The 26,048-nt window shown below is 40.4% G+C and overlaps 2 protein-coding genes across 3 annotated transcripts in view; one reads left to right on the top strand and one right to left on the bottom strand.

The window, feature by feature from the left end:
* Positions 1–7,709, bottom strand: part of LOC126162825 (uncharacterized) — a 132,861-nt gene extending 125,152 nt beyond the window's left edge. Inside the window, exon 1 of the mRNA XM_049919582.1 lies at positions 7,648–7,709. The gene's annotated coding sequence lies outside the window, so the exon portion shown is untranslated. The remainder of the gene's footprint in view (positions 1–7,647) is intronic.
* Positions 7,710–8,093: 384 nt separating this feature from the next.
* Positions 8,094–26,048, top strand: part of LOC126162826 (protein Mpv17-like) — a 62,346-nt gene continuing 44,391 nt past the window's right edge. The window contains exons 1-2 of one of the 2 annotated variants that reach the window (XM_049919586.1): positions 8,094–8,399; positions 15,684–15,770. The gene's annotated coding sequence lies outside the window, so the exon portion shown is untranslated. The remainder of the gene's footprint in view (positions 8,400–15,683; positions 15,771–26,048) is intronic. The other variant, XM_049919585.1, reaches the window with a different exon arrangement.

Below are 26,048 nucleotides of genomic sequence, written 5' to 3'. Positions count from 1 at the left end.
TCACAAACACACACATATCCATCCACACATATACAGACACAAGCAGACATATTTAAAGACAAAGAGTTTGGGCAGAGATGTCAGTCGAGGCGGAAGTGCAGAGGCAAAGATGTTGTTGAATGACAGGTGAGGTATGAGTGGCGGCAACTTGAAATTAGCGGAGATTGAGGCCTGGTGGATAACGGGAAGAGAGGATATATTGAAGGGCAAGTTCCCATCTCCAGAGTTCGGATAGGTTGGTGTTAGTGGGAAGTATCCAGATAACCCGGACGGTGTAACACTGTGCCAAGATGTGCTGGCCGTGCACCAAGGCATGTTTAGCCACAGGGTGATCCTCATTACGAACAAACACTGTCTGCCTGTGTCCATTCATGCGAATGGACAGTTTGTTGCTGGTCATTCCCACATAGAAAGCGTCACAGTGTAGGCAGGTCAGTTGGTAAATCACGTGGGTACTTTCACACGTGGCTCTGCCTTTGATTGTGTACACCTTCCGGGTTACAGGACTGGAGTAGGTGGTGGTGGGAGGGTGCATGGGACAGGTTTTAACCGGGGGCGGTTACAAGGGTAGGAGCCAGAGGGTAGGGAAGGTGGTTTGGGGATTTCATAGGGATGAACCAAGAGGTTACGAAGGTTAGGTGGACGGCGGAAAGACACTCTTAGTGGAGTGGGGAGGATTTCATGAAGGATGGATCTCATTTCAAGGCAGGATCTGAGGAAGTCGTATCCCTGCTGGAGAGCCACATTCAGAGTCTGATCCAGTCCCGGGAAGTATCCTGTCACAAGTGGGGCACTTTTGGGGTTTTTCTGTGAGAGGTTCTGGGTTTGAGGGGATGAGGAAGTGGCTCTGGTTATTTGCTTCTGTACCAGGTCGGGAGGGTAGTTGCGGGATGCGAAAGCTGTTTTCAGGTTGTTGGTGTAATGGTTCAGGGATTCAGGACTGGAGCAGATTCGTTTGCCACGAAGGCCTAGGCTGTAGGGAAGGGACCGTTTGATATGGAATGGGTGGCAGCTGTCATAATGGAGGTACTGTTGCTTGTTGGTGGGTTTGATGTGGACAGATGTGTGAAGCTGGCCATTGGATAGATGGAGGCCAACGTCAAGGAAAGTGGCATGGGATTTGGAGTAGGACCAGGTGAATCTGATGGAACCAAAGGAGTTGAGGTTGGAGGGGAAATTCTGGAGTTCTTCTTCACTGTGAGTTCAGATCATGAAGATGTCATCAATAAATCTGTACCAAACTTTGGGTTGGCAGGCTTGGGTAACCAAGAAGGCTTCCTCTAAGCGACCCATAAATAGGTTGGCAGACGAGGGGGCCATCCTGGTACCCATGGCTGTTCCCTTTAATTGTTGGTATGTCTGGCCTTCAAAAGTGAAGAAGTTGTGAGTCAGGATGAAGCTGGCTAAGGTGATGAGGAAAGAGGTTTTAGGTAGGGTGGCAGGTGATCGGCGTGAAAGGAAGTGCTCCATTGCAGCGAGGCCCTGGACATGCGGGATATTTGTGTATAGGGAAATGGCATCAATGGTTACAAGGATGGTTTCCGGGAGTAACAGACTGGGTAAGGATTCCATGCGTTCGAGAAAGTGGTTGGTGTCTTTGATGAAGGATGGGAGACTGCATGTAATGGGTTGAAGGTGTTGATCTACATAGGCAGAGATACGTTCTGTGGGGGCTTGGTAACCAGCTACAATGGGGCGGCCGGGATGTTTGGGTTTGTGAATTTTAGGAAGTAGGTAGAAGGTAGGAGTGCGAGGTGTCTGTGGGGTCAGGAAGTTGATGGAATCAGGTGAAAGGTTTTGTAGGGGGCCTAAGGTTCCGACCTGGTACAGAAGCAAATAACCAGAGCCACTTCCTCATCCCCTCAAACCCAGAACCTCTCACAGAAAAACCCCAAAAGTGCCCCACTTGTGACAGGATACTTCCCGGGACTGGATCAGACTCTGAATGTGGCTCTCCAGCAGGGATACGACTTCCTCAGATCCTGCCCCGAAATGAGATCTATCCTTCATGAAATCCTCCCCACTCCACCAAGTGTCTTTCCGCCGTCCACCTAACCTTCGTAACCTCTTGGTTCATCCCTATGAAATCCCCAAACTACCTTCCCTACCCTCTGGCTCCTACCCTTGTAACCGCCCCCAGTTTAAAACCTGTCCCATGCACCCTCCCACCACCACCTACTCCAGTCCTGTAACCCGGAAGGTGTACACGATCAAAGGCAGAGCCACGTGTGAAAGTACCCACGTGATTTACCAACTGACCTGCCTACACTGTGACGCTTTCTATGTGGGAATGACCAGCAACAAACTGTCCATTCGCATGAATGGACACAGGCAGACAGTGTTTGTTGGTAATGAGGATCACCCTGTGGCTAAACATGCCTTGGTGCACGGCCAGCACATCTTGGCACAGTGTTACACCATCCGGGTTATCTGGATACTTCCCACTAACACCAACCTATCCGAACTCCGGGGATGGGAACTTGCCCTTCAATATATCCTCTCTTCCCGTTATCCACCAGGCCTCAATCTCCGCTAATTTCAAGTTGCCGCCATTCATACCTCACCTGTCATTCAACAACATCTTTGCCTCTGCACTTCCGCCTCGACTGACATCTCTGCCCAAACTCTTTGTCTTTAAATATGTCTGCTTGTGTCTGTATATGTGTGGATGTATATGTGTGTGTGTGCGAGTGTATACCTGTCCTTTTTTCCCCCTAAGGTAAGTCTTTCCGCTCCCGGGATTGGGATGACTCCTTACCCTCTCCCTTACAACCCACATCCTTTCATCTTTCACTCTCCTTCCCTCTTTCCTGACGAAGCAACCGGGGGTTGCGAAAACTCAAAATTTTGTGTGTGTGTTTGTGTGTTTTTTATTGTTAAATAATTTAGTTAGATGTGAATGTGTTGAGGTGAACTTCTTTAGCCAGAAATTTGCTATTTTATCTTTTCCAGGGACTTTCCAATTGTGAGTAGAATTAATTGCTTGGGTGACTTCATGTTGCAAAATTACCACTTCAGGCATTTGTGGAATCATCTTGTATGTGTCTGTTTCTGCTTGTATCCACTGTGCATGCCTGTTATGTTGTACCGGGTTTGACCACATGTTGCTCCAGAAGTGTTCCATGTCTGTTATGTTTGGTGGATTGTCTATTTTAACATGTGTGTTATCTATTGTCTGGTAAAATTTCTTTTGGTTTGTGTTGAATGTTTGGTTTTGTTTCCTTCTATTGTCACTATTTTTGTATCTTCTAAGTCATTTGGCCAATGCTTGTAATTTCTGCTTCTTTTCATCTAATTGCTCTATCGCTTCTTGTTTTGTGAGATTTTACCTAACCTTTTACATTTTTTTCTGACATTTCATTTCTTATAAATTGTGTTAGCTGTCCGATGTCTTTTCTCAGTTTTTCTATTCTGATCCGTAGCCTGTGTTGCCATGCTGGTTTTGTGGGTTTCTTCTGTGTGCTGGTTGGTTCTGATCTCTGCCTAGTGTGTATATTTAGTGTAGTGAGTGCGCGTATATAAACCAGTAGTTGTAATTCTTCCATAGTTGTATTTTCATTTATTTTGTTGTGTATGATTGTGTTGATAGTTGTTATTGTTGTTTCGACTTGTGGGTTATTTGGTGGTCTATGCAAGAATGGTCCAATGTCTGTGTTTGTGTCTTTGTATTCTATATATGTCAGCTGAAATTTTTCTTCTAAATCTAACATGTGTGTCACTTCGTGTTCTACTTGTGCTTGTTCTGGTGGCTGCCTTAAGATTTCGTTTTCCTCTGATTGTTTAATTGATGCGTGTTGTTCAAGATTTGTTTGTTTGCTGTGGGATGTTTGAGTCCATTACTGTATTTTCTTCTTTTTCTGATTGCACATTATTTTGTTCTATTATTTGTTGTTTGATGTTTTCTAATTCTGACTGGGGTATCCTGTTATTTTTGATTATTACACGGATCTGATCAGTTAGTCAAATGTTGTGTATACTTGTGATCTGTATCCTGTTGTCTTGGTTCCTAAGTTTGTTGCTTGGTAATAACAGAACATGAGATGTCTGTTAACTTCATCTGACCATCTCATCCTCTGTCTTTGTTTTCCTTCTAGAGTGGTTGGAGGAAGCATATCCTGCAAAACACCTCTATTTGGATTTAAATCATTTTCCGTGTGGCTAGCAGTGTCATTACCATTATGGATGGGCATAGGGTTCAAGCATCATCCCCGACCCTGACAGTGCTTGTCCGAGGCCTCATTAGTTCTGTCCTGAACCAACTAATCACACTAAAAGGGGGGGGGGGGGGGGGGTTAGCCCTATTAGTGGTTTGTTCTTTTCGTCGCCTTTTATGACTGGCAGAACATACCAAAGGCCTATTCTTTTCCCGGGCCTCCACAGGGATGATAATAATAATAATAATAATAATAATAATAATGCCTACCAATAATAATAATAATTATTATTATTATTATTATTCTTTCTTTTCTCAGACGTTATGTCTGGTCAAAAATAAAAGTGACGCGGACCTTGATCAAGCGCGACTTCCTTTTAACTGTACAGTATATGTTACATTGCATTTAGGAACTTTCGGGTTATTGAACATGTATCAATAATTACGGATTTCTGTAGTTGTATATATACGTTTGGATGTAGCTGTATTGTGTTGATGTACTGGTGGATATTGTGCGGTATGGCTCCTGTAGTTGATAGTATAATCGGTATAATGTCAACTTTATCCTGATGCCACATATCCTTGACTTCCTCAGCCAGTTGGATGTAATTTTCAATTTTTTCTCCTGTTTTCTTCTGTATATTTGTTGTATTGGATATGGATATTCCGATTAGTTGTTCTTCTTTTTATTGGTGAGTATGATGTCAGGTTTGTTATGTGGTGTTGTTTTATCTGTTATAATGGTTCTGTTCCAGTATAATTTGTATTCATCATTCTCCAGTACATTTTGTGGTGCATACTTGTATGTGGGAACGTGTTGTTTTATTAGTTTATGTTTTATGGCAAGTAGTTGATGTATTATTTTTGCTACATTGTCATGTCTTCTGGGGTATTCTGTATTTGCTAGTATTGTACATCCGCTGGTGATGTGATCTACTGTTTCTATTTGTTGTTTGCAAAGTCTGCATTTATCTGTTGTGGTATTGGGATCTTTAATAATATGCTTGCTGTAATATCTGGTGTTTATTGTTTGATCCTGTATTGCAATCATGGATCCTTCCGCCTCACTGTTATTATTATTATTATTATTATTATTATTTGTGATATTGTGTGGAGTACTACTCGACCACAATATTGCACTTGGCATTCCAGCAAAAACACCTGGTGAAGTTACAGTAGACAAGTGCAGTGGTGACCCTGTGAATGATTTCAAGACAGTTGTCCATATATTATCAAATGGTTCAGTGTTCCTTTCTGAAATATCGTGATAAAAACTGTCTTGAAACTGACAGAAGTGCCCTCACTCCCAGGTGCAATACTGTTGTCAACTATTTAGTCACTACTGTACTTGTTTACTCTAACATCACTGTCTGTTTCCGATAATGGCTAAGGGAGGCCAAATGCAATAATATTGTGTTCGGGTAACAATAAAAATCCATGTGAGAACTGTTTTATTTAAATGCATTGTAAGCATATTGTCTGTATTCTACTTCATTTTAGTTTGCATGTGTTTTTATACTTTCTCACATTTAATGGAGAACTCCATATAAGCAACTTTTGATGGAACTAGTATTCAACTTTTTTACATCTTTGGAATCAGTGTGCCGTTATGCTGTGAATGATGTTGCTTCTCCCGAGTGAGTATGCTGAGTAGTATTAGGGACACAGCACATACCAGTTGTTATTTATGCCAGGTACTATTATGCAGCAAAAATATTCTACATCAACATGCATATTTGTGCTTGGGATTGTGAAGTATGTTGTGAACGTACTTCCACCGTACTTAACGTTACTGTATTTCGTGAACTCTAGATACGGCATGTGGAACTCACTAATAAATCAAATGATGAAAGCATGAGACTATGTATTACAATATTTGCTTTTAAATAAATATTCAAAGGCATGGGAGGATAATTGTAGTACACTGATTTCTGTTACAATATATTGTTTGGAGTACCTGTTAATAACATGTGAACACTTGTGCATACATTATTACTGTTCCATTATTTGTGCTTTTAAGGAAGAATGACATAAGTCGAAAAAAGGTACTAGGAGTAAATGTCATTACTGATAGCCTCGGGAGGGCCAAGTGTGACAAAACTCTGCCATATGGTGTGCAAGATGTACAAGAGAAAAGAAACTTTTGAAATGTGGTGCTACAGAAGAATACTGTTGATTAGACGGGGTCTCATGCAACTAATGAGGAGGTACTGAATAGAATTGGGGAGAAATGAAATTTGTCGCACAAGCTGACTAGAAGAAGGAATTGGGTGATAGGACACATTCTAGAATGAAATTTTCACTCTGCAGCACAGTGTGCACTGATATGAAAATTCCTGGCAGATTAAAACTGTTTGCCGGACTGAGACTCGAACTCAAGACATTTGCCTTTCATGGAAAAATACTCTACCAACTGAGCTTCTCAAGAACGACTCACATCCCATCCTCGCAGCCTGTGGCTGCGTGGGTAGCTCCGTTGGAAGAGCATTTTCCCGTGAAAGGCAAAGGTCCTGAGTTCAAGTCTTGGTCCGGCACACAGTTTTAATCTGCCAAAGCTTCATATTGCACACTTTGCTGCAGAGTGGAAATTTCATTCTGGAAACATACCCCAGGCTGCGACTAAGCCATGTCTCCGCAATATTCTTTCTTTCAGTAGTGCTAGTTCTGCAAGGTACACAGGAGAGCTTCTGTGAAGTTTGGAAGGTAGGAGACGAGATATTGGCAGAAATAAGGCTGTGAGGACGGGGCATGAGTCGTGCTTGGATAGCTCAGTTGGTAGAGCACTTGCCCACAGAAGGCAAAAGTCCGCCAAGTTCGTGTCTCGGTCTGGCACACAGTTTTAATCTGCCAGGAAGTTTCAGGAAACATTCTGTCGAAGAATCACCAGTTTAGTAGTAGTGGGAAGAGAGTGTGTGTGTGTGTGTGTGTGTGTGTGTGTGTGTGTGTGTGTGTGTGCGCGCGCGTGTGTGTGTGGGCGCGTGTGTGTGGGCGCGCGCGTGCGTGCGTGCGTGAAGGGGAGGGGGTGGGGGGGGGCTGTATCAAACCAGTCTCAAAACTGAAGACTGCAACAGCAACAAACAAAAAGGAAGAATGCCTTAGTCAGTAACATTACAAAGCATACACAGTAGCAAGAAGCAACACCATTAAAAACAGAAATACATACTAATTCCTTGACTAGATATAATAAAGTTGAATACCAGTTCTGTCAAAAGCGCCTACATGTAGTCGACCATTAAATGCGAGAATGTGCGAAAAACGGATGTGAACAAAAGTAAAGTTACCAGCAATATACTCACAACGCATTTAAATCGAGCAGTTCACACACGGGTTGATGGGCAGGGGCAAATGTCCACAGAACCGTCTTCTGCTTTATATGAAACAAAAACAAATATAGAATCATTTACTCCACACATTATTACGTACACATGCATGCAAAAATAAAGCATTGTACGAGCAACGAACTGACAATGCAATTCAAAATATGCAATACACACAAGAAGTCATAATCAGGATCACAACGCGGTGAAACCATCTGCTGCGACACGTCGTGTCAAACGATTTTTAAGTTGTGACAATTGCTAAGGCGCAATTATTTCCACTTGATATTGGCTATACGGTCTAAACTGCAATACTGCGTTTCACAAATAAATAATTTTATAGTCAAAAGGCGGGCACGACGCCACTTACAAAATTTTACACGTGTGAACCCCAGTTACGAGAAGTTAATCTTAGTTTTTGGTTGAGATTTGTCGAATGCATAAATCTACAAGGTCACAAAAACGTTTCAGTTTCCAGGCATGCACTGCTATACTACGAGACATGCCCATAAAGTAAAAAATGAAGCATTAATGTCACCTAAACCGCACATTTCAAATTAAAAACAAAGATTTTCGCGCCATGTCGTTCTCTGTTTCCGTATCCTAACAACACGGGTCTCGCTCTTCTTATATTTTGGTGTTCTGTGATACAATGCTTGTAAACAACAGATTGGCTTTGCTGGCAATGTGTAATTTAAAAATCCTTTTACGCACATTGTGATGAAGAAAAGTCTTAATGCGAATTTTAGATGCTCGTTTGCATCATTATTTCAACTGCGCCCCTTGTTGCATGAGAAAGTGCTACGAATGTTGGAGTTATTGGTTCTAAGGATAGATGCAGATTAACGACAAGTGTCAAACGTAGATTCCAGCAGTTTCCTCCGTGAATGGAAAGACAGCTACATATATCCATTACAGCAAATCCAAAGGTACTTCCTCGCCTTCTTATTCAGTTTGAAGTTATTATGACTCTTGCTGCCATGTCACCGAATAATGTCAGTGCATGAAGTACAGCAGAACTTAAATGGCCTTCATAAACTCCAAAATGTAGTTTATTTCTGTGGTTTACTGTTAGTTCAGTTTGAAAATTTTGCCGTAAAATCTCTTGAATAGGTTTGTCGTATTATGGCCTTGTCCTTTCGACGTGTTTTTCACACGTAAATGAGCCAAAACGTGCACTTTCTCAGATAATTTAATTTTTTTTAAAAAATCACCTAATCTCTGCATCTTTTAATTTTCTGCGGCAGTACATTTTTATCTTAGAAAATATTACTGCAAGCGTATTTTTGTAAGTGCATAGTTTTCACAAGAATAGCCACGTGAAGTTTCATTTAGGCTACATGAGTTATGTGACTATAAATTGTGCAGGTAATTCAGACCTACAACATTCTTCCGTTTTTCAGTACGAAGAACAGAGAGACTACTGCAATGCCCATCAACCCGAAATTTCTCAGTACTACATAACAGTCATACCTTTATTTTACTCCCTATTCTAGAGTAATTTTCATAAATCGACAGTCATTCTGAAACCTCCTGTTTGATGTACAAATCTGAATGCAGAAAAAATGGTTTGGAGGAGGATGAGAGTGTGATTTGAATATGAGATTTTATGTGTACACAGTGCCTGGGTTAGATGTCAGATACGTAACTTTGAGGTATAGTAATTAATTGACAACTCCATCATTCCCACAAGAATCTGAATATATGGTTATTAACTTTTATTTTCTGTTGGAGCAGTTTTTCTCGTATCTGTATTTTTGCTGTCTTGTTATGTTTACAGCAACATTGGTGTAGAAAATGTAGCAAAAAATGTTTGTTTCATCAACTTCTAATTGAATTTTCCGTTTTACCAATGCACCAAAAATAGTTGAACTTACTTCAGGGTTATCAGCCTACATCAAACTCCCTTCAGCCAAGAAGTAATATTTCTAGACATTAGTGTGGCCAGGGGGGGGGGGGGGGGAGGGATGAAAATCCTTGTGTAGGCATCAGAAAGTGTGCTATGGTATACACACTAAAGAAGAACATTTAATTTTCTTATCCTGAAGAATAAGGTAGTGGCGCAGCTGGAAGGAGTCCAATTAGCCTATTACGGAAGACAGACAAGTGAAACTAACAAACTCACTGGAATGTATGGCCAAATGGGGATTTGGTGCAATGAAAGAAGTGAAGGACACTATAAAAGTGGATGTGACGGAGCACAATATTCCTACTCTTTTTACTAGTAACACCAGGAGAACCTGGATGCCTTGTTGTGCTATCTGTCAGATAGGGGAAAGCAAATTATTATTTGTGAAGACTTCAGTGTTGATTCACTGAAAGAGTGTAATAGGAAGAATGACCTGGCAGTCTTGCTCGGTTCTTTCAATTTGACATCTGTCATTGATTTTCCTACTGGGGTAGTTAAAGGACAGCAGCACATTGATAGATAACACTTTTATAGACCAAGATAAGTTAAAAAACATAAATTCTTGTCCTATTGAGAATGGCCTTTCTGATCATGGTGCTCAGCTAGTTACAGTACATGACATAGCTCCCTTCAGTAATTCAAAACTACCCTCCAAAGCTGTGCGTTCAATTTCAGGGAAAATCTTCAGCAGTTAGACTGGACGAGGTGTACAAGGAACCCTATGCTAATTTAAAATATAACTTATTTCATGATACACTTGTAAGAGAATTTGAAAACTTGTTTCCCCAAGAAAGTAGTTAAATCTAATTATAAGAAACCATGCAAAAAACCTTGGCTTACTAAAGGAATAAAAATATCTTGTAACCACAAAAGGGAACTGTATCTAACAGCAAGAAAGAGTAATGACCCAGAAACAGCCAAAGATAAAAACTACTGTGCTGCATTAAGGAAGGTTATTAAAAAGTCCAGAAGCATGTGCATCATGTCTGAGATTAATGCCTCTGATAACAAAATCAAAACAATTTGGAATATTATTACAAGGGAGACAGGGCAACCAAGAGTACAGGATGACGGCATTACCATCAAAACAAATGGAAACTTGACGAACAACAAGCCGGACGATGAAAACATTTTTAATAAACATTTTTTAAATGTTCCAGAGGAAAGAGGATCTAAATGTTCATTAGAAGAAGCAAGGCAATTAATGGAAGAGGCCTTACCCACACAATTTGATACAATTGAAATTCCACCCACCTTTCCTTCTGAAATTAGGAAGTTAATAAATTCTCTCAAGAATAAAAGCTCACATGGAATTGATGGCATTTCCAGCCTGATAATAAAAGCTTGTTCCCAAGAGATAACTGGGATTCTTAGCCACGTATGTAATAGTTCTCTGAAGCAGGGTATTTTACAAGATAGACTGAAGTATGCCATTGTTAAACCACTGCATAAAAAAGGGGATACGTCTGATGTCAACAACTAGCACCTAATCTCTCTTCTGACTGCCTTATCCAAAATTCTTGAAAAAGTAATGTATTGTACAGTAGCTTCACAACTTTGTAAAAATAAAGTTTTAACAAAATGTCAGTTTGGTTTACAGAAAGGTTTTTCAATGGAAAATGCTATATATACTTTCACTAATGAAATATTAAATACTCTGAGTAACCAGAAGTCACCCGTTGGGATTTTTTGTGATCTCTCAAAGGCTTTTGATTGTGTAAATCATGGAATAGGTCTAGATAACGTCAAGTAGTGTGGTATGAATGGGACATACCGAACTGGAATAGTGCAGAAACTTGAAATAAGCCGTTCACATAATATGCCAAAAAATGGTGATTTCTCTAACTGGGGAACAATCAAGAAGGCGGTGCCACAAGGTTTGGTCTTGGGTCCTCTGCTGTTCTTAATATATATTAATGCCTTGCCATTCTATATTCACGAAGATGCAAAGCTGGTACTTTTTGCCGAAGCAGGAGAGCTTCTGTAAAGTTTGGAAGGTAGGAGACGAGATACTGGCAGAAGTAAGGCTGTGAGTACCGAGCGTGAGTCGTGCTTCGGTAGCTCAGATGGTAGAGCACTTGCCCGCAAAAGGCAAAAGGTCCCGAGTTCGAGTCTCGGTCGGGCACACAGTTTTAATCTGCCAGGACGTTTCATCATCAGATATGTTGTGCATATCAGAAAATTACATGGTAATCACCAAAATCTTGACTGAGACAAGCTATTAACATACTAGTGTAGAACCAATAAGAAGTACCAGACCTTTCAGGTCAATGAAGATATGCTGAACAATTCTTTGAATGTTGTGCCACAATAGTGGGCTACAAAATTCACAAGATTCTAGTTGTACTGACAATTTACAGGCCACCAACAGGAAGTATCTTAAGCTTTATAAAGCACCTAGAGAGAGAGTTATAAGTATGTTATGCACACATAACTGGAAAATCATTGTTTGTGGAGACTATAATGAAGATTTGTTGTCAGAGAGTACTGAACTATGGCACGTAGAGTTGTTGATGTCCAATTTAGGATAATTTGCCACAGAAACATTTTTCTATGAGGACTGAATGTAATATAGTGCAACAGTTATTGATGACTTGTTTTTGGACTCAAAAACCTGCAGTGATTTTACAGGAGTGGTCAGTGGCTTATCTGAACCTGATGGCCAGATGTTAACAGTAAAATGTACTGAGCAATTTATTTGTTTATCTGTAGGCAAAATTTTTAATCATTACTTTTTTAAAAAATGGGTGATAAAATTGGTGCAAATAGCTCAGAAGAGAAACAATATGCTGAAGAAGCAATTAAAAATTAGTCTCACATCCCTATCTGAAATAAGAAAGAATATCATGACTCTAAAAAGTAAAAGGTCCTATGGGGTGAATAATATCGCAGATAATACACTAAAAAGCTTTAGCCATATAATATGTAATGTTCTTAGTCACTTATGTAATGCATCATTAACTCAGGATGTTTTCTCAGAAAGTCTGGACGTTTTTAGGACCCTCTGTAAAAAAGAAAGGATGACTCCACAGATGTTAATAACTACTGCCCAGTGTTACTGCTTAAAAAATTTCCTGAAATTTTTGAGGAGGTAATGTACTCCAAGGTTGTCACACACTGTGTGGTAATGGGATTCTTAGCCAATCACAGTTTGGATTTCAAAAGGGCCATTCTATGAATCACCTATTTATATATTTACTGATCTCGTAATATAATCTTGGAATGATAACACATAACCAATTACAGCTTTCTCTGACATATGAATGGTATTTCATTGTATCAATCATAATATTCTATTAAATATATTATAAGAAGGGAAGTTGCTGCTCACCATATAGCGGAGATGCTGAGTCGCAGAGAGGCACAACAAAAAGACTCTCACTATTAAAGCTTTTGGCCATTAAGGCCTTCGTCAACACTAGACACACATACGTGTATCTGCACAGAGTTGCGTTTGTGTGTGTGTGTGTGTGTGTGTGTGTGTGTGTGTGTGTGTGTGGGCGCGCGCGCGCGCGCGCAGGCGGACGGGTGCACACGTATATGTGTCTAGTGTTGATGAAGGCCTTAATGGCTGAAAGCTTTAATTGTGAGAGTCTTTTTGTTGTGCTTATCTGTGACTCAATATCTCCTCTATATGGTGAGTAGCAACTTTCCTTCTCATAATATTGTTTCATTCCGTCCTGGATTTTTCACTGTTTTATTCTATTAATTAAGTTTTCGTGGAAATACCTGCTTAGTAAATGTTTGGTATAGTGCTTATTTAAGAAACAGACTGCAGAAAGTTACCATAGGCTGTTCAAGTAATACAAAGAAGGATGTCATGTCATGTGCATGGGGAAAAATCAGAATGGGAGACCCACAGGGTTTGATAACGAAACACTACTATTCATGCTTTATGTTAATGATTTGCCATTTTATTTGAATCAGGAAGCAAAATTAATCCTGTTTGCAGATGATACAAGCATTGTAGTGAAGCAGAGCAAAGAAGAATCAACAGAGAAAAATAGGAAATGCTGTTTTTGGGGTAGTTACTGAATGGTTTTTGTGGGCTAGCTTTAAGCTATGAAAAAAATGCAGTTCCAGTTTTGAACAGTCAAAAATATCCAACCTAGTATACAAACAAGAATTAATAAACAATACAAACTGTTAAGTTCTTAGGTGTGCATTTTGGTGAGAACGTAATCTGGAAAAATCATAGAGCAGCCAGTTAAAAAGTTTAGGTTTGGCTACTTTTCCATAAAAATAATGGGTAACTTTGGGGATATATAAGTCAGTAAGTTTAACATATTTTCCATATGGGCTTTCATTTAGTTAATTACTTAGTTTCATGTTCAACAGATCATGACAAATTGTAATGGTGTGGGACAACTCATTTTTACATTCAAATTGAAAATTAATTTGTAAATATACATACATACTGAAAATTTATAAGTTTTTTAAGGAGTTGTCAAGCAGAAACATTTTCAGTTTGTTCTTGCAGAATATGAAAATTTTATACTTACTTGAAAGGATTAACCATACATTATCATTGTAATCGGTGACTCTAGTTATATTTTCTGACAGACTGAATTATACTACTGTAACACTCGTGTATAAAACTGGAGGTATGGAAACTGACTTCTAATTAGGAGCGATGTCAATCCTTCCAGCCTTCTCAGAGATGTTTGAGAAAGTAGCTAATGACAGAATACTGATTCATTCAACTGAGCAGGGCTTGTTTAACTACCTCCCAGTTTAGCTTTCATAAATGATTCTATACAGAGAAAACAATACCAGAACTCAGAAAAGAACTGCTAGTACAGCCAATCAAGAAAAATTATCCTATTGATACATTTTGTGACCTTGATTGTGTGGATCACAAAGTTCTACATGATTCACAGCTAATAGTTTTAATTTTACAGGGACTTGTATTGGTATTACGCAAGTCAGTCATGCACAAATTATCTGCTAACACCAAAATATACTTAAATGATCATACACTAAGTAAAAAGCCCTGTGTAAAAATCTTTGGGCTTCACTTATGTTACAAACTAAAATGGGGTCAACACATTTTTGTCCTTAGATTTCTCTCTCATTGTGTTGAAGTAAAGATGTGACTGCTGGTTTACTTTGCATATTTTCACTCCTTGTTGTCATATGGAACTATTTTCTGTTGCTGTACACTAAAGGTAAATGAAGCGTTCATTCAGCATAAATGAGCTGTCAGACTATAATGAAAAACAGAACACCCACAAATCTTGTGGATGGCCTTTTAAGGATCTTGGAATTTTTTCACTCACTTCCCAATACATTTACTCCTTAATTACAATAAAAATCAGCCTCAACATATCTGTGATGCACATAAGCACAATTAAGAGACTTTGACTGCTTGTCTAGGGTTGACGGTGAAGTTATATACTTTTGTGGAAAGTTATTCAACAAGTTCTCATCCAGTATAAAACAAGAATAAATTTTCACTTTGTGGTGGAGTGTTTGAAGATTTGAAACTTCGTCGTGGGCTAAAATTTCCAGGTGAATAAGATATGGAGGAGACATCTATGGTGTTTGGATAGTAAGAGCCAGATAGGTATTGACAGAAGTATGTCCATGGAGTTAAATCAGGAGTTGTGCCAGGAAAGGTGAATGACCATTTGCCCATGAAAGGCAAAGGTTCTAGGCTTGAGTCCAAGTGTGGTTTGAGTCCCAGTCCAGCACACTGTTTTAATCTCTCAGAAAGATTAATATCAGTGCACACTCCAATGCAGAATGAAAATTCATTCTGAAAACAACCTCCATGCTGTGCTTAAGCCACATCTCTGTAGTATCCATTCTTCCAGGAGTGCTAGTCCAGCAAGTTTTGCAGGGGAACTTCTGTGAAATTTGAAAGGTAGGAGATGAGAAACTGACTGCAGGAATGGGTTGCGAGATGTGCTTGGGCAGCTCAGTTATTAGAGTGCTTGCTTGCGAAAGGCTATGGTCTTGGATTTGAGTCCGGGTCTGGCGTACAGTATCACTCTGCCAGATGAATGTGGATTGCCCATTATGCCTAATCAGTTATTTATGTCTAATCAGTTTTACCCACAAGAACTAAGAGAGTTTCCAAAATCTTATCAACACAGAGAGGCTGAAACATTACTATTATTTGTTGCATTTGCTCTCCTGAACCTTTCTTTTATTTCCATCAATGCTTCTTCGATGTACAGATTGAATAGTAGTCTTGGCTGTTGTACATGTATATTACACGTCTCTCCATATAGCTTACCCCTATATTTCTCAGAATTTTGAACCTCTTACACCATTTTACACTGTTGAATACTTTTTCCAGGCCCAGAATACCAAATTTGAGGCATTACCTCTCACCATGGACAATGCAGAAGCCAACAGCTTTCACCCAACGACCGAGAGCATCAAGGTTTGCATAGAATTGTCAGTGCTAACAGACAAGCAACATTGTGGGAAATAACTGCACAAAACAATGTGAGGCATACGACAAACATATCCGTGAGGCCAGTGGGGTGAAATTTGGTGTTAATGGGCTTTGGTAGCAGACGACTGACACAAGTGCCTTTGCTAACAGCACAACTTCACCTGCAGTGCCCCTCTTAGGCTTGTGACCATATCGGTTGGACCATAAACGACTGGAAAATGGTGGTAAGAGCTAATGCTGGGGTTTGAATGTAGTGTAGACCATATGAAGCCATGGACCCAAGTTGTCAGCAAGGCGTTATGGAAGCTGGTGGTCGTTCCATAATGGTGTGGGCTGTGTTTACGTGAAAAGGACAGGGTCCAGCTGAACCAATCATTGACTGCAAATGGTTATGTTTGGCTACCTGGTGACCATTTTCAGCAGTTCATGGACTTCGTGTTCCCAGGTGAAGATGGAATTTTTATGGATGACAATGCACCATTTCACTGGGCCACAGTTGTTTACAACTGGTTTGAAGAACATTTTGAACAATTCGAGTGAATGGTTTGGCCATTTAGATTGCCCGAGATGAATGCCATCAATCATTTATGGGATATAATTGAGAGGTCAGTTCGTGAACAAAATCATGCACTGGCAACACTTTTGCAATTGTGGATGACTATAGAGGCAGCATACCTAAATATTTCTGCAGGGGACTTCCAACAACTTGTTAAGTCCATACCACATCAAGCTGCTAAACTATGCAAACAGCAGTCTGACATGATATTAGGAGGTATCCCATTACTTTTGTCACCACAGTGTATGTCTATCCCTGAAGGCTCATATGCTGTTTCTGTAGTCATTACTGCATTGTTTTGCGTGAAAGTTTAAAAATAAAGTTGGGCTGTCAGCAGATCTATTGGTGGGCAGGGGTGGGGGGAAAGGCACAAGATGTTTACAAGCTGTAGTATGTGCATCCCAGATGTAGAGGTTTTGCATGCTTCCAGCAGACACTGTCTCTACATTATGAGAGTCTGCTCTATAAATAAACTGTTCTAGGAACAGTCAATCTCAGAAACTTTTTGCTGGTCAGGATACATTTTTATCAGATACTGTTTTTATTTTACTTCTACATCTGTATTCTGGAAACTTCTGTGAAGTGCATGGCAGAGGGTACATCCCTTTGTACCAGTGATTAGGGGTTTTTCCCATTCCATTCATATGGAGTGTGGAAGGAATGAAAATTTAAATTCTTCTGTGGATGCTGTGGTTAATCTAATCTTATCCTCACAATACCTACGGGAGTGATATGTATAGTGTTGTATAGTCTGAGTCGTCATTTAAAACCAGTTGTTGAAACATTTTAAGTATGCTTCCTCGGGATAGTTTAAATCTACCTTCAAGAGTCTACCATTTCAATGTCTTCAGCATCTCTGTGACACTCTCCCACGGGATCAGACAAATCTGTGACTATTTATGCTGCCTTTCAAAATGGTTCAGATGGCTCTGAGCACTATGGGACTTAACATCTGAGGTCATCAGTCCCCTAGAACTTAGAACTACTTAAACCTAACTAACCTAAGGACATCACACACATCCATGCCCGAGGCAGGATTCGAACCTGCGACCGTAGCGGTCGCGCGGTTCCAGACTGAAGCGCCTAGAACCGCATGGCCACTGCGGCCGGCTATGCTGCCTTTCAGTATCCCCTGTTAGTCTTACTTGGTATGGTCCCACACACTTGAGCAATATTCTAGGATGGGTCACTCAAGTGATTTGTAAGCAATCTCATTTGTAGACTGATTGCTTTTCCCCAGTATTCTACCGATAACCTAAAGTCTACCACCTGGTTACGTATGACTGAGCCTGTGTGATCGTTCCATTTCATATACCTGCAAAGTGTTACACCCAGGAATTTGTATGAGTTGACAACTTTTAATGCAAGTTGCCAACCTTTGCACCACTTTGAAATCTTAGGCCTGTCAAGATCTGACTCATTATTTATGTAGCGTCTTTCAAATAGTGTAGATGTGCTCGCTACTAGAATCTGGATACAATTTTTTCTCCCTTGGTATTGCAGCTGAATGTTGAAATTTCATGATGATATAGTTTGAAGTTTGCACTACAGATGGTGTTTTGTTTTCTTGTGTAGCACTAGTGAGAGACGCATGAACTGCAAAACAAACATGGCGTGCGTGTTATTGTAGTAAGTTTAAGAAGAGAAGTGAAATGTAGTTCGATATTTGTGGGTCAAAGAGCATAAACCGAGTGAAATTCACAGGGACTTTGGTGGCATGTACGGGGAAGACTGTAGGAACTGTAGCAATGTCTCCAGGTGGTGCGTATTCTTCCAAGAGGGCCTTGTGAACCTTAGTGATTCGCCATGCTCCGGGCAGATGGTAATAGCTGCAACCCCCAGAATGCCGGAGCCATTGAGGCAGAAATTTCGAACGACTGGCGCATGTAACTGCTTAACTTATCGCAGCATTTCAACATTTCCTATGGTGTGGTGTACGGTATTTTTGATGACACTTTGTACTTCCGTAAAGTTAACGCTCCCTGAGTGCCTAAGAACCTGACAGACAATCACAAAGGCCAGCGATTGAAGACCAGCTTGGGTCACTTAACACGTTACGCCACAGAAGGGTATAATTTTCTGAAAGGAATTGTCACTGATGACGAGTTGTGGGCGTACCAGTACATGCCCAAAACCAAGTAGGCCTCTATGAAGCGAAAACATGTTGGTTTCCCAGTACGAGAAAAAATTCGACGTGACTTAATCTGCTACAAAAATCCTTGTGACATTGTTCTGGGATAAGCATGGTGTGTTGTTGGCTGAGTACTGTTGCAATTCAGTTGCGCAACTAGGGCAGAAGGCATCCTTAAGATAACTGAGGACAGTTGACAGGCACATATTATTATTACATGACCATGACATTATTGCACCTGGCCTCATGTGGCCATTGCGGAAACTGGCGGTGATGTAACAGTAAACAAATACTCTGATTACTAAGGAAAACACATCACACTATAAACGCTTTCAAGACCGCTGTGTGTATACTGTCCAGTGTTTCAGTTTATCCTCGTGAAATATCACGATAACAATTCACGATAGGTCACCCGAAGTGCCCTAACTTCCAGATGCAATAATATTGTGGTCGACTAATACCCTGTTACCATGTTTATATTGTGCTGGAAATCAGCGTGTAATGGTGTGGGATCGGTTCCTTTCTACAGTTTGATAAGAGCTGCACGAGGAAGTGACAGAGAAAAGATTGAGGGTTCTATTTCTGCAATATTCTGTAAGGTTGCACACCCAACTTGTCCGCCGCTCGTGGTCTCGCGGTAGCGTTCTCGCTTCCCGAGCCCGGGGTCCCGGGTTCGATTCCCGGCGGGGTCAGGGATTTTCACCTGCCTCGAGATGACTGGGTGTTTGTGTTGTCCTCATCATTTCATCATCATCCAGGAAAGTGGCGAAATTGGACTGAGCAAAGGTTGGGAAATTGTACGGGCGCTGATAACCACGCAGTTGAGCGCCCCACAAACCAAACATCATCCACACCCAACTTGACTGCAAAATATAGCTGAAACCTCTGCCACACCAAGAGACTGACCCAATTTCCTGTGGAAAAAAGAAATTGTTCTTTTACCTACTTTCCTACATAGTTGCCAACTGAATAGGGGACCACTGTGAATACTGCAGCCTACATTAAAACTTTGCTGAAGTTGTGGTGTGCCCTTCGTGACGAAATCCACAACATTAATGCTTATGTGACAAACTTCGCCGGCCGGGGTGGCCAAGCGGTTCTAGGCGCTACAGTCTGGAACCGCACCACCGCTATGGTCGCGAGTTCGAATCATGCCTCGGGCATGGATGTGTGTGATGTCTTTAGGTTAGTTAGGTTTAAGTAGTTCTAAGTTCTAGGGGACTGATGATCTCAGAAGTTAAGTCCCATAGTGCTCAGAGCTATTTGAACAGATTTTTTGACAAACTTCATGACAATGCTCATCCCTATGTTGCTGCTCCTATTCGTGAGAAAATCGCCAGATTTGGGTGGGAGGTGTGTCCAGCATCCATTATACACTGCAGATCTTGCACTGTCGGACTTTCATCTGCTTGTTCCCGTGAAGAAATTCCTGGGCGGCCAACGCTTTGCTTTGCGACAGATGCGGAAATGAAATCAGCAGTCCGCAGATGGCTATACTCCAATCAAACGGCCTTCTGTGAACTGGGCATATTGAAACTGGTATAAAGATGGGAGAAATGTGTTGAGAAAGTTGGTAACTATGTAGGAAAGTAGGTAAAAGATGCAAGTAAGTTCATTTGTGATTTTTTATTACCTATTAATCTTCCTGGTAATAAAATTATTGAAAGTTACTTTCCAATCTTCCCTCATACTGTGACTTAAGCAATTACAATTTTTTTTCCACGCGAAATTGTGCCAGTCGGTGTGGCAGAGGTTTCAGCGATATTTTGCAGTCAAGTTGGGTGCGCAACCTTACAGAATATTGCAGAAATAGAACCCTCAATCTTTTCTCTGTCACTTCCTCGGGCAGATCTTATCAAACTGTAGAAAAGGACCGATCCAACACCGTTATACGCTGATTTCCAGCATAACGTAAACATGACTTCAGGGTATCAGTCGACCACAATATTATTGCATATGGAAGAGAGGGCGCTTCGGGTGATCTATCGTGAACTGTTATCATATTTCACGAGGATGAACTGAAACACTGGACAGTAAACACACAGCGGTTCAAATGGCTCTGAGCACTATGGGATTCAACTGCTGAGGTCATTAGTCCCCTAGAACTTAGAACTAGTTAAACCTAACTAACCTAAGGACATCACAAACATCCATGCCCGAGGCAGGATTCGAACCTGCGACCGTAGCGGTCTTGCGGTTCCAGACTGCAGCGCCTTTAACCGCACGGCACACACAGCGGTCTTGAAATCGTTTATAGTGTGATGTGTTTTCCTTAGTAATCAGAGTATTTGTTTACTGTAACATCATTGCTTGTTTCCGTTAATGGCCACAGGAAGCCAGGTTCAATAATATCGTGGTTGTGTAATACATGCCTGTCATCTATCCTCAGTTATCTCAAGGATGCGTCCTGCCCCAGCTGCACAACTGAATCGCAACAGTACTCAGCTGTTCTCTGTGGACGAAACAGACCCATGATCGCTTGTTAGTTCTACATTCAGTTTTATACGTCAGAGGTATTGTAGTAGACTTTGTAGAACATGCCCATGTAGATTTGTAAATTTATACTTAATTTATCGGAGCAAAGGATCTGACGATAAAACAAAATATAATTTTTCGCGCTAGAAGACTGGGGAAAAAAGTGAAATTTAAAATTTGAAAAGATGTTCTCTCTACAAATTGGGGCCTCAACTTTGTTTGGTGTTTGGGATGTAACACTGGGCAACGTGATGTCATAGAGCTATTAATTATCCGGGTCTAGTCGGCATGGCTGCACAATAGTGTGATAAACTGGACAGGCGAAGACTGCCTTAGTTCAGGTCTAGGTTTTTAGAAGTCGATTCTACTGGTCAGTTTGAGTGAGGTTTCGGGAGATTTCCTACATTGTGTAATTGTATACTGTCTGTAGGCTATGCTTTACCTAACCAACCCAAAAAATATAGTTTTCAAAAAACACTTTGTTCAGCTTGAGTTGTGTTAGCCAACATTTAACATATTGCAGGACTAAGGACATAAGTAAACAACAGTAAACTGAGAATAAAAATATAGAAAACGTGACAGTAGTGCAATTCTCATCAATATTAAGTCCTGTAAGCAAAGTGTTATGGCATCACCTGATTTAATTAGACGCATAAGTTGAATAAGACTTCTTTTAAATGTTTATTCCCAGTTTATTCAGTTCTAGATATCCAACAATTCTCAATCGCTCTTGCTTGTTTTCTAATTCAGATTTTTAGTTTTCATTTTCAAGTTGATATTATGGAACTACCTATGACTAAATATTTTACTGAGAACATTTCAAGTGTTATTTCATAACACATAGGATACCCTGGATTTAATCACATAAAGTTGCAATATCTGATTGTGGAATCGAAAATATGTCATCCATATTACATAAATAACATAAAAGGATGAATTTTGTATGAACTGTTGAAATATGGTTAGCATTTATATATCAAAGTAATCTACCTAAGAAATAGAAAGTGGAAAACTAGGAATCATTTAAGATATAAGATGTTTGTGAACTTGTTGTCTACTTCAGTTTTTGTTTTTGGGAAACGGCTTGTTTCAAACTCGCCGAAAGAGTTATTTCAAACATGGAAACATTTGTATCTTGCCCTTCTTGGAAAAATTTATGCGAACGCCCATGATTGTTCTATATGGAAAAACTGCGTCTGTACTGATGTCGAGATACTGCTGTAAATACTAAGATTAAGGTATTTGCTTACGTATACCCTAAAGTACAGTGTGCCTCAAAAGATTGTTTATACTTGATGTGTCAAAACAAAATCGAGTTTGAAGTCTATCGACAAAATCTTTTTTTATTATGGAAAATACAATTTAGAAATTTACTTCTTAAAAATAATGTCACTTAAATGCAATCCAGCACGCCTACGGCATTCATTCAAACGACGAACAAAATTTTGCATGACGGCTCGGCGCGTAGACACTGGGGTGATTGCCACTTCGCTATGGATATTTTCTTTCAGTTGTTCCAGAGAAGTTGAATTATTAACATACATTTTAGATTTGACATATACCGATAAGATGAACTCGCAGTTCAGACGCATTGGATGTGCGTGCTGTGGCCCCGTCTTGCTGAAACCATGTTATTTGGTTAGAGTCAGGAAAGTTTTGCAGTTCAGGCAACCAACATCGTCACATTACATTTGGACTTCACTGTAACTGAACGACCACTCTCGCCCTTAAAAAACTATGCATCAGTTATTCCTCGAGACGAAATCGCAGCCACACAGTAACTTTCGGCGGATGAAAGGGTTTCTCATGCTTCTGTATAAGTTTAGTTGCACTCTAGTATCGGCAATTTTGTTTATTGACATGACCGTTCAGGTGAAAATAATCCTCGTCAGAAAACAAGATGCTGTTAAATGAAGAGCACTCAGTCACATCATTAATGAACTGCAGCCTATGTCTGGCATTCTGATGCTTTAATTCTTGCACCAATTGGACTTTGTTAGGGTGCAGTTTAAGGTCTTTTTGCAGAATTCGGTGGAGTGATTGACTGTGCACCTTTAAAGAAATTGCATGCTTACAAGTGGATCGTCACGAACAGAATGATTTACTCTGTCCATGGATGCGCCCTTTCTTGGTTGCCTCGGTCGCCCGGAATTTGTTGGCCAGTGTTGACCCGGGGCTCCTGAAACGTTTTGATCCATTTCTGGATAAGGGGAACACTCGAAACATCCTTTACATTACGTAATCTACGAACACTGCATAATTTCCTCCAGGCTACAGTCGCCAAATCACTGTTTTCGTACCTCCCCTCCTCCCCTCCGTCTGCTCTCCTCCGATTTGTTGCGCGTTTGCAGAGCTCTTCAAATATAAACTTTCCTTTGAGACACCCTGTCTATAGTAATGTTTGTTCTTTTTCTATATATTTGGATACCGTCTAAACTGGCATGAAATTTGCTTGGGGATGTAATACCGCACCTCAAGATTTAAAATAATTTACCCCCTCTGTCATTTCCCTGTTAACCACTGTTTCTGCCCTCTGTAACCATTTTCCTTCAGAATACGTACCCAGGATTTTAATTATTGGATCATTCAGAGAGACCCCCAAGCAGATGGGAGACTTAATAAAGAGCTAATAGGAACAGCACCGCCATACTTCAGAACTTCTTCAGCAATGTTTGCTGAGTGGTTTGTTACTTACATTACAGTGGTTAGCACCAGAGTAAGTGAATGTTGATAAATCGGCATACAATATCTCTGAGTGCTGCCTGATTGAATTTGCTATAAAAAAATAATTAGCTGCGAATTGTATTCTGATGACTGATAAAACTTGCTTTCATAATTCTACATAAGAAATTAGATGAATGATGAACAATGTATCGGCATTGTTCAATATTTATTCAGTTACAGTGCAAAGTTGTCTATCAATAAAAACACCAGCTATAGTTTTTTACAGTATTTATTTGTCTCGTCATTCGGCGTCATGACGTCTTCAAACGATAAATACTGTAGAATATCCACAATTTCTTTTTTCATTAATAATCGAGGAATTTGCAACAATGTAGTGACAGAAGCATCCACTAACACAAAACTGTTTCTTTTGTGCAACTGTGCAGAATGTCGAACATTCTGATCAGATATTCTATTTTGATAATGACAGAATATACAGCAATGCAACAGAGACAATCCTAGTAGCCAGATCCATTCATGTCTGTATTGGACTGTCGTTGATTAAGAAAGAGTCTTCAGGTAATCCCAGGAGAAAAAGTCCATTGGTATCATATCTGTTGGCCGAGCTGCCCATGGAGTATACTACGAAGACCAGTTCGTTGATGCAAGAATCGTACACCAATGTTTCTAACATCGTGTGCAAAGAATACCTACTACGAAGTTTCTGAGGTACATTTTCGTTTTCTTGAATTCTCCGTTCACTCCTTTGAGGAATGAGACTGCTCAGCAACGAACTACTGAAGGCTGTGAGAGCCTTAGATAAGCCACTAAAGAAAACTCTATTAACAACCATTGTAGAGTTCACATCCAGCCTTTATATGGTGTTTAGAGTCCTTTAGTCATCCCACATAAATTAAGAGGCGGAGTAGTAGTTTAAGTGGAAATGCATGGTTCAAAGAATAGGTTGTGACGTTGGTGAATGAAATTTTAGCACGCCTTGAAATGCTAAATCAGGTTAACTAGACAGAGATTTTAGTCCAGCTGCCCTCCAACACAGATCCAGTGTTTATGCGCTCCACTCTGAACGGGCGAAGATGGTTCATGAAGAGGTCGATGCAACAACGTAATTAAGAGTATGCGTTTGTGAATTGTTTCCGCAGAGATTCATCATCAGTATGCTTTCATATGTTCAAAATTCCAGAAACGGAATCGTGATCTCGGTCGGACGCTAGGAAATACAGCGTCTATACCATTTGCAGCATAGTCGACAGGGCCGATAACGGACCTCTGGTACAGAGCCGAGGGGAAGGTCTAAATTAGAGGTTTCGGTGATTCCGCGACCGTGTAGGCTGCAGCTTCGTCGACTTGCATCATAGGTGGCTGGGTTTCGGGTTCTGCTGAATAGGTCAGGAGGCAGCTGTACGGGTTGTAGGGGCTGTGTTGCGTGGACTGGGCAGTTTTTTAGGATAGAGTGTAAACACATAAAGGGCTTCAGTAGTTCCAGGAACCACCGGTATAACAATTGTAAACTGTTGTAGCTGTGTTGTGAAAGTACCAGAGCTCTCCAAGCGCTAATAGGAACCACTGTTACTCAAATAGTTATAGGCACTGAAAACACTAAAGCCGCAGATAAGTTCAGCCGAAAGTTTTGGGAAGAACCTAAAGGTGTTCAGAAAGGATAGGCTAAACACAGTTAGCAGCATCGTGTTTGTTGCTGTTAGTAGTAGTTTATCTTGTAGCGAAGTTGAAGTAGATATTTCCTGTGAGTTAGCGTGGGCAGACTTCATTCTTGGTAACCGGAATAAAATAATAATTGGATTCTTATGCCGTCCTCCCAACTCAGAAGGCACAGTTGCTGAAAGGGTCAAAGAAAACTTTAAACACGTGCCCGACTCATACAACCATAGTTGGTGGTGACTTTTATTCACCCTCAATATGTTAGCGAAAATATATGTTTAATTGCCGAGGTACGCGTAAAACATCATCCAAAATTGTGCTAAACGCATTCTATGAAAATTATTGCGAGCATTTAGTTCATGAGCCCAAGCGAATAGTAAACGGTTGTGAAAACACACTTGACCTCTTAGCAATAAATAATCCTGAGCTAATAAATAGCATCAAAACAGATACATGGATTATAGAACACAGGGTTGTCGTAGCGAGACTGAATGTTGTAATCCCCCAACAAAACTGCACCTGTTCAAAAAAGCAGGCAAAAATTCAGTTGTACGCCTTCCTGAGACACAATCTCCACTCCGTCCAAATTAACGATGTAAGTGTCGACCAGATGTGGCTTGAATTCAAAGAAATAGTACCGACAGCAGTTGAGAGACTTATAACAAGTTAATTAACAAAAAAAAAAGGTTCAAATGGCTCGGAGCAGTATGGGACTAAACATCTGAGGTCATCAGTCCCCTAGAACTTGGAACTATTTAAA

The sequence above is a fragment of the Schistocerca cancellata genome, chromosome 2 (genome assembly GCF_023864275.1).
Source record: "Schistocerca cancellata isolate TAMUIC-IGC-003103 chromosome 2, iqSchCanc2.1, whole genome shotgun sequence".
NCBI classification, from domain to species: Eukaryota; Metazoa; Arthropoda; class Insecta; order Orthoptera; family Acrididae; genus Schistocerca; species Schistocerca cancellata.
This window is presented reverse-complemented; position numbering and strand designations above follow the sequence as displayed.